The sequence below is a fragment of the Lissotriton vulgaris genome, chromosome 8, assembly GCF_964263255.1.
Source record: "Lissotriton vulgaris chromosome 8, aLisVul1.2, whole genome shotgun sequence".
NCBI lineage: Eukaryota > Metazoa > Chordata > Amphibia > Caudata > Salamandridae > Lissotriton > Lissotriton vulgaris.
This window is the reverse complement of record NC_141696.1, coordinates 172394119-172410288: the sequence shown is the minus strand read 5'-3', so window position 1 is coordinate 172410288 and position 16170 is coordinate 172394119. Positions and strand designations below refer to the sequence as shown.

General features: G+C 47.9%; 1 protein-coding gene across 1 annotated transcript in view; it reads left to right on the top strand.

Annotated features, from left to right (window-relative positions):
* The window catches only part of TENM4 (teneurin transmembrane protein 4), a 1632468-nt gene that overhangs the window by 1256018 nt on the left and 360280 nt on the right, over positions 1-16170 (top strand). The window lies entirely within an intron of this gene.

Sequence of the window (16170 nt, the reverse complement as noted above, 5' to 3'; positions counted from 1 at the left end):
CTCGTCTCCGCTCTGCTGGGGGGTGCCTGCGTGCACTTCTGATGGTGTGCCTGCGTGCATTCTCTACATGTGTGCGCTTGCATGCATGCATCGTCTCCGCTCTGCTGGGGGGTGCCTGCGTGCACTTCTGATGGTGTGCCTGCGTGCATTCTCTACTTGTGTGCACTGCTGGGGGTGTGCGCTTGCATGCATGCCTCGTCTCTGCTGTGGTGGAGGGGGTGTTCTGCGTGTTGTATCTCTGTGCACTGCTGAGGTGTGTGTTGCATGCATGCTCCGTTTCCGCTCTGCTGGGGGTGTGCCTGCGTGCTTGAGCCTCTGTGAACTTCTACGGAAAGGGGATGCCTGCGTGCTGAACCTCTGTGCACTTCTTGTGGGGGAGGATGCCTGCGTGCTGAATCTCTGTGCACTTCGGGGGGGGGGGGGTGTCTGCGTGCTAAACATCTGTGCACCGCAGGGACTGTGCCTGCCTGCTCGACTTATGTGCACTGATAGGGTTGTGCTCCTGCTCTATCTTTGTGCACTGCTGGGGTGGGTGTGTGTGGGGGGGAGGGGGTGCCATGCATGCTGTACCTCTGTACTGCTGGCGGTGTACCTGCTTGCATTCTCTACCTCTGTCCACTGCTTGGGGGGGGGGGGCGTTTTACCTCCGTGCACTGCGGGGGTTGCGTCTGCACGCTGTACCCTTGTGCACAGATGGAGGTGTACACCTGCATTCTCTACCTCTGTACGCTGCTGGTGTGTGTGCCTGCCTGTCTACCCTACCGCTGTGAACTGCTGGGGTGGGCGTCTGCCTGCTCTATCGCTGTGAACTGCTGGGGGGGGGGGGGGCGCGGGGGGCGCTATCTATCATATTTCTGCGTACTACTGGGAGCGCGCCTGTCTGTTTTATCTCTGAGAAATGATGGGTAAGAAGCTGCCAGCTCCACCTGCCTGCTGTATCTCCGTGGTGAATTGCTGAAATGAGTGACTCTGTTCGACCTGTGCGACCCGCTGGGAGGTGTGTTTGCCTGTTCTATCTCTGAACTGCTAGGAGGTCTGCCTAACTGCTCTATCGCTGAACTGCTGGGAAATCTGCCTGTCCTGTCTCTGTGAACCACTGGCCTGCCTCTGCCTGTCCATCTCTGCCACCTACTGGGATGCGTGTCTGCCTGTTCTGTCTCTGAAATGCTTGGTTGTCTGCCTGCTCTGTTGATTAAGTGCTAGAATGTATGGCTGCCTGCTTTGTCACTACAAACTGATATGATGCGTGCAGCTATGCTCTGTGTCTGTGCACTGTTAGGATGTGTGCCTGCCTGGGCTTTCACTACAAACTGCTGTCATGTGTGCCTGCCTGCTCTCACCACAAATGTCTGTGCACTGTTAGGATGTGTGCCTGCCTGGGCTTTCACTACAAACTGCTGTCATGTGTGCCTGCCTGCTCTCACCACAAATGTCTGTGCACTGTTAGGATGTGTGCCTGCCTGGGCTTTCACTACAAACTGCTGTCATGTGTGCCTCCCTGCTCTCACCACAAATGTCTGGAATGTATGCCACCCTCCTCTCTCTCTCTCTCTCCCTGAACTGCAGGGATGTTTGCCTGCCTGCTCTCATGGCATGTGCCCCCTTCTCCATGGGTACCAGCAGCTTTTTTTTCTGCACGCATTGATTCACTTGTAACGTAATATTATGTGTAGCGCTTTATTCTGCATGTGGAGCACGTCAGACCATACAGCGCTCTAGTTTTAAGAAACAGACTTCTCTCTTTTTTGTCCGAATAGTGTTCCATGTTTGCTATTCGAAGTTTTGCTTTCCCATTATAAATATGGGACTGTTAGCACTCGAATTAGATTTAAAAAAAAACACTGTTCGTTGATCCGCTGACCTTTGTCAATTTTTTTTATTTTGCTGGACTTTGCAAGTACATGGAGACAGTAGACCCCTGCACCCCCCGACCCCTCGTCCTCGCCTTGAGCGTTTCCAAATGTTGGCATGTGTCGCTTGCATGGGATTCTGTTCTCAACTTTTGCGTCCAGTGTACAACCAAGTGTTTGTAAAACTTATGAATGCATGGATTAATGAACAGGCTCGCACAGAGCAGCCGTGTGAACCAGATCGACCCCCTGGGCATATGCAAATGAGGCTGGATTGTAATGTTTACAAGGGCTGTATGTGTATGCAGGTCCGTTCACACGGCCTTTGGCCAAATGTATTTTTTTCCATGTTTCTTCCGTAGGTTACTAGTGATGTTAATACGAGTGTACGGATGCTTTTAACAGCTTTTTGCATACATTGTTTTGTAAAGGTCGTTCATATTATTTGTGTTGATTTGCATACACTTAAACCCTCTCTGTTTTGGGACTGCGTGTGCTGCTTACAACAGACCTAAGCAGCTTGTAATATGTACCAAAAATGTTACTGTTTTTCGTGTTTTTGTGACTTTATTCATTTAAATGTGCTTCGCTCCAACACTGTTCAACAGGCACATTTTGGGTTGGAAAGATTGGGTAAAAGTAACATATTTCGGGGAAATTTTGAAGAAAAACACAAACATTTTCTGATGTCCTCCGAGTGATTGCAGTGTCTTTAAATGGACATTTTAGAATAGACCTGTGTCGCGAGGTCGGCACAGTCACGTCAGAGGGTCCCAGGCTGGTAACTTAGTGGCATTTATTTAGGACACCGGTTGTTGTGACTCGTCTCTTGTCTTGTGATGGGACTGTGAAAGATTGTTCTGTAGAGAGCCCGTGTGGGCACAGGGGCTCTGTCTGGCAGGGTGCCATGCATTGTGTGGGTAGGGTTTGCTTCCCAGCATGGGTGGGAGGGGGAGGGGGCTGGCAGCTTTCTGCTGTTTTCTTTTCATGGTCTTACGGTTTCCCTTCCTTTTGGTTCTTTCCTTTTGTTTGGCTCTGTGATGGGATTACTTATTGCCCCCTCCCCCCACGCCCCCTCAGGCTGGGCCAGCCAGCCATGCGTAGACTGTGTCAGCCCCCGGACCCCGCTGAGGGTGCAGCAGGCAGAATGTAACAAGCCACTGCGAGTTTATTCGTCTCCAGGAGCAATTCTCATGATTAGGGGTAGCGGTAGCGACACCTGTTATTTTACAGCGCCAGGGGACGCCAGAGCTGAGAGCAAGCGCTATGTAAATTCTATTGTTGTCTGTCTGGTCGCGAACAGATTTCCCTGCGCCTATGCCAACATTGAAAATATATAATTTCTGGCCTATTCTTCTTTTTATTTTCACTGTCTTAGTTACATTTGGCTGAAAAGTGCGAATTTCATGCTCTCCCCTAGATATGGGTTGTTGTGTGCAGCTCAGTTGGTTGCACTGCGACTGTAGAGGTGTGTTTATGTGTCTGTCTGTCTGCCCCAGGAGGTTACACGTTTAATCCCGCTGACCCAGCCTTTCATCCCTTACAGGGGCATGTAAGACGCTCACTCTCCCAGTGTGTTGTACATGTCCTTCGGGGGCACCATTTTGTATACGTATCATTGTGAGTAAAAGTTGTTGCATATGCCCCTTTCAGCGGTGCTAGTTACAGCCGACCCACGAGAGCGAACCCCTAAGTTTGCTTTGCCAGAATTGAAACTAGAGTGAATAAACGCTTCCCGGAGTATTCACACTCTCTAGAGGCAAGGAAGCGAGGGCAGAGTTATCACTGTTTCACTTAATACATCGAAATGTGACACTTCTTTGGTTGCTGTGTGTGTGTGTGTGTGCGTGCGTGTGCGTGTATATATATATATATATATATATATATATATATATATATATATATATTCTGTTTCTAAGAGCTGCTGCTGCCTTTGGCAGATCATTGCCAGGAGAAACGGGGATGAGGTGCCCAAGAGCACACAGTTTGGTCACGTAGGATTGGTGAAGTAGAGATTTGGGTCCGACTCTCGTGGTTCCTTGGTCCACCCTAGGGGTTTCTACTCCAGCCCCTGCTCTTCTCAGCTGTGTTCACCTGTCGAGCCTGCCATCTGATAAACAGAGCTCTTATGAGCACCAGGGACACCCCCGCCATCTCGCCCACTAGACACGGAAGGACACAGCTATCCTTACTTGCCACGTGTGTTTGAGTACCCGCAGAACACACTTGCCATCCCCCAAAAACTTAGCAAAGGCCTGCTTTCGTTTCACAAATCACTGTTAACAGATCACTTTGACCAGCTGGTTTCAGTGAAGCAACCGAATACTACAAGTCCCAGAATGCACCGATTTGTGACATAAAAGCCGATGTCTCAAGGCACAGTGTCATGTCAGCAACTCTTCCAAACCTCAGAAAACAGTCTGCATGGCTCTCACAGTCTGCATGGCTCTCCGGGGCTGCTGCTGGCAGCGATGAGAGGGGGGGGGGGGAGGGTGTCCTTGCAGTCACTTCTTCATGACAATGGGAAGGGGGTGGAAAAGGGAAGGAGTGTTTAACAATGACCTGTCACAGGCAGGAGCCGCGGGATTAGCTTGAAGTCCCGTGAAGAGGCCTAGCTGCTGAGGCCCTGGGAGGCAGGATGACAGATGGGGGAGGTGTGTGCCCACGGGCTGGGGCATGCTCCCCCCCCCCCCCCCTCTTCCAAGGAAAGGTAATGCAAACGGCTCTCTCCGCCCCAAGGGTGGGCCCTATAGCCAAGCGGCGCAGCTTTCTTCTCGGTACCCTATTTATTTCACCACAACTTGAGCAAAGCAAGATAAAGTAAACAAGAAAGGGAAATGCAAGTATCCGGAGGGCCATCCCCAGCCTAAGGGGCCCCATTGTCACAGCGGGGCCGCTCAGGCTTTCATCCTCCTGAGGCTGATCAAATGAGTAGCTTTGAGGTGTAATAAACATCTGCTATACTGTGCTAAGAAACCTCCGGGCGCATGTCAGAAAACACTCTATGCACTCATAAACCCTGAAGAAATGCACTCACGGGGGTGGGGGTGGGGGGGGGGGAGAGGAGAGGGAGAGGGGTGGAGGGAGAGGTTGTATCCCGTGTCCAGCGCCTCCAGTCCATGCTTTTAAGCACCCTTCCCGCCCGAATGCTCTGCCAAGCTTAAAAAAACGAGAATTTTAAAGGCCTCAGTGCAAGGATTCAGATAATGTTTTTAAAGGGGAGGATTCCCCTTACTTTTGGAAACTGACGGTAAAATGTTTTCTTAAGGATTAATACCTCAAACCTCATTCCAAAGGGGAGCTTTTTCAAGTGAGTAACATTGACAAATGTGTGTTTAATTGATCAACCATGACTCTCCATTTCATGTAATCCATCCTTCTTAGCCGGCACTTCAAGTAAATGAAAGAATGCATTTTTCACATATAAAAAAATTAACCTTGTGATCCGACACGCAATAGCAGCGTGTGTTTATGTTTTTGCGCTGCCACGCCTCCATCTTCTCATGCTTTGGTCACCGGCAGTGCTAGTGGTGACGTGAGAAGAGCTCTTTGTGTCTCTTCCACTCTGATTTCTTTCCTTTTTGTGATCATGTTAGACCCTGTGCATTATTGGACGTAGGTACCCACAGCAGTGCCTTAATTTGGCGCACCCATTTGGAACGCTGTCCATTTTACACACAGCCCATTACTATTTCAAAAACACACTACCTGACGCCAGGGTTCTCAGCCACACATCTGTCAGAGGCCATTATATATTGTAAATATCCAGTTTACAACAAACGGCAAACATACATTTAGTCTAATTCTAAAAGCTCACAATCGTCAAAGGCCCAAGATCACACAACGTGATCTCCTGGATGCATGCTTGTCTACTCACTGAACTGCATCTCTTGCCTGTTTGTGCTGCTGCCTTTTGGTTGGTTGTGTTACCTGTTATTGTGTTATGTTCAGATATCTTGATAACGCTTTATATGGCGCCACAAGCTGCACTTCTGTCATTTATAAGGACTGTAAATGAGAGATGTCACTATTATGTATTGAAATACATTTACATTTGAAAGGCTGAGTCTGCCTTCCCGGATTCGAAATTGTGATCTTCAGAACATCGCATTTGTCAGCAGCGAGCGCTCAACTCACCCAGCCTCACTGCAGGCTTTTTTTTGCAAAGATGTTATGTATTGTGGTGGTCTGATATGATGGCCCAGATGTGTGGCAAGATATCGTGCTATTTTTGAATTTATGTTTGTTGTTGAATGCAGACAGTGGGTCTGGCGCGGTGAAACCGTTGAGAGCATTGGATGTCCTTCAGTTTGTGAGCATTCCATATATAGGAGGCTGTGTTTTCTAGACTCCTACACAGCCGTACTACAGACCGTGAGCATTTTATCGCAGAGTGTGTGATCTGCTGCATGTGTGCCAACCAAGCAGATCACACATGCGGTGTGAGCGCTTTTGATCATATTGGGTGTCAAGCGCAGACCAGGCACACTGTATCGTTTCTGGAATCTAGCATGCAGGAGTTCAGTATAGATTGATTGTATATTAAACGTTAGTTCTAGGTTTTTAGAGCCTGTGTTGACAGCGTTATATACACCTACAATAAAAAAAACTGAAAATGTGTGTTTGCACCTTCACATGAAATAACGTTCTGAGTGTGTCACGTGCCAGTGTGAGGGTACTGGACTCCGGAGGTGACACCCCTTCTGCAGGTGACCATGAAGGGACGCTGCCAAGCCCACCCATTGGACTCAATTTGCTCTTGCGGAAATCCATCATAGCGTGGAATGTTCATATTCCCAAATGGATGGATGGCACGTCATGCCAACTGTGCCCACCCCAGCAGTGTAGATGACCCCACCTCCGTGGAATTCAGAGTTTGTGAAGTATGTTTGTATAGCGGGCCGACCTTGTAGGCACTCAGCAGTGGCCCTGGATGCGCCAGGGATGAGGATTCTCGTGTTCTAGGTTATCCCATACGGAAACATAGTTTTTAAAATATCACAATATGTAGACGACCTTGAGCCCACTAGATACAGCGTCGGCAGTCAGTACACCTTCCCTCTGGTGTTTAATCATTCATTCAAATGAGGCGAAGACACTCGGGAGACGCCCCTAGCCTGCACGTGCCCTGCTCATCCTCGGAGGCAGGAGTAAATCAAGTGCACGCCCGTGTCATCCCCTCGGAGAGGAGTAAGTGCACGTCTGTCTCACCCGCTGAAAGAGGAGTAAGTGCATGCCCGTCTCACTCCCCACACAGGAGTAAGTGCAGCCTGCTGCTGCGCGCCCCTCTCACTCCTCAGACAGGTGTACATGCAGCCTGGGCATGCCCGTCTCATCTTCTCAGACAGGAGTATGCAGCCTACAAACGCCCGTGTCACACCTCTGACAGCAGTACGTGCAGGCTGCTGCTGTGCACCCACCTCGTACTCTCAGGCAGGAGTAAGTGCAGGCTGCTGCTGCGCGCCCGTCTCGTCCTCTCAGACCGCAGTAAGTGCGGACTGCTGCTGGCATCGGTCTCATCCTCTCAGACAGGAGTAAGTACCGGCTGCTGCGGTTTGAACTCTGGCTCGGCACCTCGCAGGCGGGCGGGGGTGGGGGTGAGAGGGCAGGGGGCGCGGCTGCGGTCGCACACGCTTGGCTCTTAGTACGTGCTTGTACTTAGGCGACCAGCGCCGGCAGACGTGTGGTGACAGCGCAGTGATGGACACCCCCTGGAGATTGCAATTAAAAGGGGTCTCAGCCCTCTTAGCTTTCCTTACTCTTCCCTGCGCCCATTAGCCGCTCCCAGGACGGGGCTGGCTCTGGCTTGGGGTCTCCGATGGCGCTGCTGTCCTATTGACGCGCCGGCCCAGACGCGCAGCTGTCTGAACATCCATCCTTCCCTCCTCGAGGCGCTGTGCGTCCCAGGGGCCGCGCGCTCTGTGTGAATTGTAGGAGGTTGGAAGTAAACGTGCACCCGGGCCCAGACACGGCGTCTCGGCGCTCATTGATTGACACCGGGGCTTCTCTTCCAGTCCGACAGCTCGAGAGCGATGGTCCAGTGCGGTCCACTCTGACCTGTCTCCATCCTTCCACCATCAGCGCCGCAGAAGGTGACCTCTGGCAGCGCATGCGCCCTCCAGCAGGGCGCAGAGACAGTGTGTGACCTTGGTTCAGAGTGACTTGACTGCCCGGTACTGTGGGTTCAGTCCGGGCTGCCGCCTGCAAGTTAAGGGGTGTGCTAGGATATCATTTATATATGTATGGCCACGTGGGGTAGGCATCGCAGACGTGGGGTGTGACGAGACTGCTCAGTATTTCTGAGTCTTCGAGGGCTAGAGTGATAGTCCACGCCAGAAGCACCCTTGGGGGCGGCGTTTGCACTTGGGACTGTGTTTGCATGCACAACCATTGGTGGCATTGAACGTCAGTCATGATCCTATAGCAGCCCTACAACCGAAGAACCCTTGTGTTGCTTGAATAGCCTCCTACATCGTAAGAACACTTGGGGTGGCATCTCGAATGGACAGAACCCCACTCTGCAGCCGCTGGAGTGAAGTCCCACACCGCAAGTACCACTGGGTTGTTTGAATAACGCCCTACATAGTAAGAACCCTTGTGTTGTCTGAATGATGTCCTATGTCGTAAGGTCGCTTGGTTTGCTAGAATAACGCCCTACATCATAAGAACCCTATGGGTGGCATCTTGAATGCGGAGTAAGTTGGCCTGAACATTACTCTTTAGTCTGGACATGGTAGAGTAGCGGCTTGAATACCGTCCAACACTGTAAGAACCTTGTGTTGCCTGAATAACGCCCTGCATCGTAAGAACTCTTGGGAAAGCATCTCGAATGTGGAGTTAGTTTGTACTTAAAGCGATGGACGGAACACCACTCTTCAGTCTGGGCGCGCTGGAGTGACGTCCCACACCGCAAGTATCAGTAGGTTGTTTGAATATCACCCTACATCATTGGAATCCTTGAGTTTCTGGAATAAAGCCCTACATAGTAAGAACCCTTGAGTTGTCTGAATGACGTCCTATGTCGTAAGAACGCTTGGTTTGCTAGAATAACACCCTACATCATGAGAATCCTTGGGTTGCCTAAGTAATGCCCTACATAGTAAGAACCCTTGGAGTGGCATCTCGAATGCGGAGTAAGTTGGTCTGAACATCACTCTTTAGTCTGAACATGGTAGAGTAGCGGCTTGAATACCGTCCAACACTGTAAGAATTCTTGTGTTGTCTGAGTAACGTCCTGCATCGTAAGAACCTTTGGGGTGTCTGAATAACGCCCTGCATCGTAAGAACCCTTGGGTTTGCATCTCGAATGCGGAGTACGTTTGTACTCAAAGCAATGGACGGAACACCCCCCTTCAGTCTGGGCGTGCTAGAGAAACCTCCCACCATACAGTATCCTTGGGATGTTCGAATAACGCCCTTCATAGTAAGAACCCTTGAGTTGTCTGAATGACGTCCACCGTCTTAAGAACGCTTGGTTTGCTAGAATAACTCCCTACATCATAAGAAGCCTCAGGCTGACCTCTCCAATATGGAGTAGAAATGAAGGAACTGGGAGTCATTCATTGGTTGGGGCTGTCAGGATAATGTCCAACATCACAAACCACCATTTGTATTGGTATCTCCAATGTGAAGTATTTTTGTACGTACACGAAGTGATGGGATTAAACATCCGTCCTTCCCTCTTTGAGGCGCTCAGCTCGGGCACGCTGGAATAACGTCCTACATCGTAACAGACGCCGTAGTGGGAGTTTCTGAGGTGTCTTGTGTTTGTACGTACAAGCATTGACACAATTTGATGTCCCTTCTAAGTCTAGATATGCTAGAAATATGTCCTATATACGATCACATTGATAGCTGGGTTACTGGGTTGGGGTTTCCAGGGTGGAGTATGTCTATACAAGCAGGGCCCGGGAGTGAACATGCTTCAGAAGTCGAGACATGCTACAATAAGGGTCCATATTACAGTGGCCATTGGGTTGACATCTCCAGCGTGGGGTGTGTTTGTACATAAACTAAGTGATTGAACTGAACATCATCTGTGTATCTGGACATGCTGGAATATTGACCTTACTTCATCATGATAACACTTGGGGTGGGTGTCCCCAAGTTGGAGTATGTTTGTGTGTCCGAGCAGCGGTGGGATTGGACACCAGTCTTGAATCCGGGGGTGTTCGGATATTCTGCAGAGTTGAAACTCTTAGGGGATACCATTTCCAATCTTGACTGTCCCATCCGCTATTAGGACTGAATGTTATTCACGAGTCTAGACTTGCTAGAAAAAAGTCCTGTACGGTAAGAACCCTTGGGATTTGCGTCTGCGGACCAGAGTATGTTTGTATGTACGTATGTACAACAATGACGTCATTGAACCGCATACATGAGCCTAGATGGGCGAGAGTAATGTCTTACTTATATGATCCCTTGGGTTGGCGCCTCCGATGTGTTGTATGTTTGTGCATACAAACAGTGGTGGGACTGAACCACAGTTATAAGTCTCTAGACATGCTAGAGTGTCATCAGAAGAACCCCGGGACTGGGGTATGCAGTCTGGACAATGATGGGTTAAACCGCATGCATGAGTCTAGATGCACAGGAACAACATACTACATTGTAAAGACTCTTGGATTGAGGTCTGTGAGTTGGCGTATGTTGGACAATGGTGGGATTGCACCCCATTCATGAGTCTAGACGTGCAGGAAGGACATCCTACCCCCTGAGTTTGGGGGCTCGGGTTGGAGTATTTCTCTTCACCCAGTAACTGATAGCACTGAACACCATTCCTGGATCCCAGGCGCTGGACTGATGTCTCGCATTGTAAGATTCCTTGCGGCATATGTGCCCCCGCATTTGCTACTGTACTGCACTGTACTATATTTGTAAACTTCTTTTTTTATTAATAATAAAAAAACTTTGAATTAAAAAATAAATGAATCAAAACTCATTTTTGAGCCTAGACAAGCTGGGGTAATGTTTGCACTGAAAAGAACGGGTATCTTCTTCAAGTTGTTCTCCCTGTGCACAGTGACGGGAAAGAACAGGTTCCCTACTGCACGCCACGTGACGTGGCAGGAAGTCCGGTCCTTTCACCCTTTCTACTCCTGGGGGAGAAGATGCGTTCACATCACACGCGACACACTTTACACCGTGTCTACCTCCCTTGGGCTGGCTGTTTTCCCCCAGAGCCATGATCTCTCTGTAGGCCCCCATGCGTCACTGACTCACTACGTCTTTGAGGTTGCTATGCAGTGACGTCACTACGTCCTAAGCGTTTAGCTGTACGTAACAGTACACGAGTCTTTCATCGCACCAGGGCTCCCTCGACCTTGCTAAACGGATTAATCGCAGAAGCCCTTGAAGTTTTGTTTCTACGAGGCTTAGGCTCTGGCCAACAAAGCGGCACTTTCTGTCTGCTAAACGCTGGAAATTAGGCAAAGCCCCCTTGTTTGACAAGGACCACATTTCTCGCAGCCCACCCTTGCCCCTCCATCTCTGGGGCCTGCGTGGGAATGCATTGCGCAGATTTGGGTCCCCTTGGGTTTTAATTGAACCCTTCTCGTCTTTTCTTCCCACAGCTGTGTAAACTCGGCCTTGAGTAGGGGGCCTTAGCCTCAAGCATCTCTACCGCTGCTGTAAAGCCCTGTGTAAATTGGCAGTACAGATGGCATGGCTACCATGTCTCTGGCTAGGCCTCCAAGCGTGGTGTCTGCATTGATGTGTCACGTGGTGGAGCGTTTTCTAGGGCTTTAGGAATGATGGAAGGGCCCCTCATCCCCATGTGTCATTGCCTTTTTCTGCAAACCAGGTCTGTTTGCAAGCACTGTCTGCTTAAGAGGCTGGGTGCTGGATTGTGTGTCAGCCATCTTGGCCCAGTTGTCGGCCATCTTGGATGTGTTGGCAGTGTATAGTATGTGCTGACACTGGTGGGTTGGTTGCTAGATGTGGGTGAGGAATCAGTGACCTGCAGTTCTTTGATGGGTTTGGTACCATGTGGCATCTGGGTGGTCTCTATTTTAAGCTGAATGCGGGATTTTGGTGATTGTGCTGCTTGCTAGGTCAGAGCTTGTGACTGGGTTCGGCCGGCCCTTGATCAAAGGCACATATGCCTTGATAGGTCTGGGCAGTTGGAGGGTCTCTTGAGTTTGACAAGCACGTTGCCGACTAGCTTAACATTTGTGCTCAGGCACAAGCCTTGTTCCTTGCATGGTTGTTAGATGGCCAGTATTTTACCGAAATGGCTTTATTTTTAGATCCAGGCTGATAGAAAACAAAAAAGTATAGGAAAATCCAATAGGTCTGCAATAAATGTGCTAACACATGCAACTTTAGTATATAAGACATAGACACAACGGAGGAAGCCAGCAGGAGAGGACACTTGACTAAACTATTTCCTTGCGTAGTGCAATGCGCCACGGTGGAAGGGTACGCAGAAAGAGCCAATGGCATTAGGTGACAGATGGATCCTCCGCTCAGCTAAGATGTGAATGACAAAGGATCAAGCCAATAGTTGAAAGAGGCTGGTTGAAAAAAGATAATGGTTGAAAAATGTGGAAGAAATCTCACACTATATATTTTGGTAGCAATAGGTCTGTTTGATGGCTGCCGTTTCAATACCCAGACTTAAACATGGCCAGGGTATTTCCTCAATCTATTGATAAAACTGCGCATTCAAGTAGAAATCAATTTAAAACTATTGTAGAGCGTTTAAACAAGAAAGCAGGGAATGTTAACTGAATTCTCAAGTAGGCCTGTGACTTCCAGAATTTCTAAATCTGTACCGATGCCAAACTTGTTTTGTGATAAGCACCGTGTTTGAGAACAGGCCCTTTAGGACACGCGAAAGATGCAGCACCCCTGAAAGATGGGCAGTGGTTCCCTTGATGGTGGGCTGGAAAGCAAAGGTGGGTTGGGCAAGATAATATCAGATGTTGAAAAGATGCCTGACCTTTAATTGGCCTACATTGACACTCCCCTAGCTCCTAAGCGGACCCTCAACATAACATAACGTGTGTTTATATTGTGCACGTTCTCCAATGGGCATCTTGGCACTGAATAACAGATCTTTATTCTTGCCCAACTCCATGGTACTCCTTCTGTCGACCTCACATGAGTTATGCCGCAGCCTGTTTTTTCCATGTAAATAACATGGATCTATGAAAAAACACCCAAACCCCTTACTACTTTCCTGTTACCAAGAAAGTGTCCACACTTTTTGAAAAAGTATCTTTGTCATAGTGGGTCCTTTCAACGTCTTTTGATGGGGATATCCCTCACCCCAACCTTCTTTGTACCTGCTCCCACATACCTTTGGAGATCTGGTTCATCTCCTTCTCCAAAAATTGAGTTCCTGGTCATTTTTTGCAGCAGTGCAAGATTGTTGTGATGAGGACGTGTATATTTTCACGTAATGCCAAATCGTACAACTTGGTTAATTTCAGCCTGTAGTATTTCAGGTTACTTCACCTAATTTAAGAGGGCTAGTTGGTTACATTTGACCCTGTTTTTCTGGAGTCTCGTGGGCTTTCTCACGGGCTTTAATGTTGTCCCAGGTACATCATAAATTATAATGTTTTGTCCTTATTTGGGAGCTGTTGCAAAGCCATAAACGTTCGTTCATATCCGAGTTTACGCATCAGGCACCCCTCTTGGTATACATTGGTGCCTTTTAGGTCTGGCTTAGATACAGCTTTAGCCATCCATCGGACTCGTATATTAAAAATAATCATAAATAAAATGATATACATTCATGGCAGGGATTTGGATCAGCCCTCTGCTTTCATTGGTCTAATATATTGTCATTCACATTGTGCTCCCGAACACCACCCCATACAGCAGTTGGTCAGTTGTTGCCTTGATTACGTGTGCACATCCACCTAAAAAGTAGTATGCTTCAGTGCTACAGCTGTTGGGCCAATTTCACATTTCATTTCTTTTATTTGCTATTTTTTTCTTTTAATTTCTGTTGCATATGCTTGTAAACTAGTATATAAATAACATGGAACAAGATTCCTCTTAATTAGCTGTCTAAACAGCAGTAAGTTACATTCACCATATCATCTAACAGATCATTGCAAAACCTGGAGCTTAGAGGGAACAAGCATTGGCTTAGCCAATAGGTATGTGTTTAACTAGCCAACATGTGCTGTGTTACCACGTTAGAGCATGATACAAAAGAGTGGGCACGCAGGGGAGTGCAAAGAAGGTTACAGTTGTAAAGGTTTCCCACATGCAGTTCAATACAAGCACTTGAGTGGAGGTTGAAGGATACACCAAAAGACCCAATCAAATGAGGTGAGAGATTATAACTTCACTAGGTTGAGCTACGACGTGATTGAAAGGTCTCAATCCATTGACTGAAGGAAGAAAGCCAATGACTGAAAGTATCAGGCCCAAAGCCAACTCTGCGTATATTGTTAGCAATTGGTTGGTTTGACAGCTGCGGACAAAACTCAAACCTGAAAAGCCTACAACTGGTGTTAGCAACTGGAGATAACATATGTCGATTAGACAGAGTTCCATTGTTGAAGGACAATTTTAAGCTTAGATTTCAGAAACACAGGGTATTAATGTATTAATGGTACAACTGTGACACTATAGAGTAAATCACCCACTGTTCTACTACCGATAGCAAATCAAGTGCTTTCAGGTGGCGCTGAATGAACTGTTTATTACCTTACTTATGGGCCAATTACAACTCTCTCATGAAGTAGATAAGTGGACGGAAATGCCATAGTCCTTCGGAGGGTTTAGTAAGAGATTCCTCTATAGCTCTTTTCACTGCCGTGAAGGCTTCTTGGGTCTGTGCTGAGCTCTTTTCACTGAACCCTAGTTATTGAAAACAGGAGGTAGAGGCTGATTTGACCTGTGCGACCAGGGAAGAAGTGAGTCAAACCATAACGCGTGGTTCTTCAACTGTGAAACTCCAAATTTGTCTGGCAAGCAAGTCCAGGACCTGTTTTCCTCATTGACTACCATCTCCTTGGTCTTGCCTGCGATCAACTTGAAAAAAAATTAAAAAGTGGTGAATGGAATACTTGAAATATTGTAAGCAGAGTTAATTTCTTAAGTTTTATTCAGGAACCAAAACCAGCTCTGGTTAACATGTTAAAAGTAGCCCAACGTGACAACCGGGACAACCTCCAAGAATTCCTGGAGAGCATTGGGGACGTTCTGAGCGATCTCACGCTCAGATTTGCCCATTTTACACTACTAGGGGATCTTAATCTCCACTTAGACTCCCCTAAAGATCCAGGAGTAATGTGCTTCATGGTTATAATCCATGTCCTTGGTTTAACCCTGCTGACTCAAGAACCCCCACATAGAGCAGGCCATATATTGGATTGTATTTGTTCTAATTCCAACATTCTGACTATCAAACCCCCCCTCTGCCCAAACCTGGTCGGACCACAAATTCATTCCTTTCGACCTTGCATTAAAATATAATGTTCCAGAAAAAAACAATAAAAGAACAGTGTGAAGCAACAAACCCGACTGGAAAAAAAGTACTTGCCCAACCAGATCTTCTGAAAAATGCAATAGAGAGTAAACCCATATTATCTGGCCATACTTCGATAGACAACCAGCATTTCTGTGAATGGATCACAGCATTAAGTAAGCAGTCAGACACAATGAATGTGAAAAATTCAGGTGGTATCAAAAAGAAAAAGAGCGCCCCCTGGTTCTCCTCAGCTCTGATATCCGAGTTAAGTATAGTAGGATCACTAGAACGCAGATGGCCTAGGAATTATGAGGCAGACACCCATAGGATCTATAAAGCAGCACGTAGGCAGTACCACGCCTCAATTAAATCAGCGAAAAAAGCTCATTTCCTAGAGGCAATAGCCTCCTCCGGAAATGGACAAAAAGAAATATTTAGGATTGTCAACAGCTTCACAAATCCTATAGCACTTGCACAGGAAATCCCCACCCTCTCTATCCCTCTGCAACTCTATTGCTGATTACTTCGAAAACAAAATTCTAGATATTGTCAAGGACTTCCCCCAACCAATCTGGACCTCCTCCGACAAGGAAAGGATGGAATTAAACCGAGAGAATAATCCCAGTACGCCCTATTTTAATGTCTTTCTACCTATGAGTCACATCAGGCCATTTTGTCTATTAAATCGGGATCTCCTTTCGACCCCTGTCCTCCCATGTTTCTAAGAGCCTTGGTCAATGAGGTAAATCCTACTGTTAATAGCATTATTAACTCCTCACTCGCCACGGCGGAGATTCCGCGTGACTGGAAACTAGCCGCCGTCAAATTTCTTCAGAAAAAACCTTTATCTGACCCCCACTATCCTCTCCAACCTATGTCCTATCT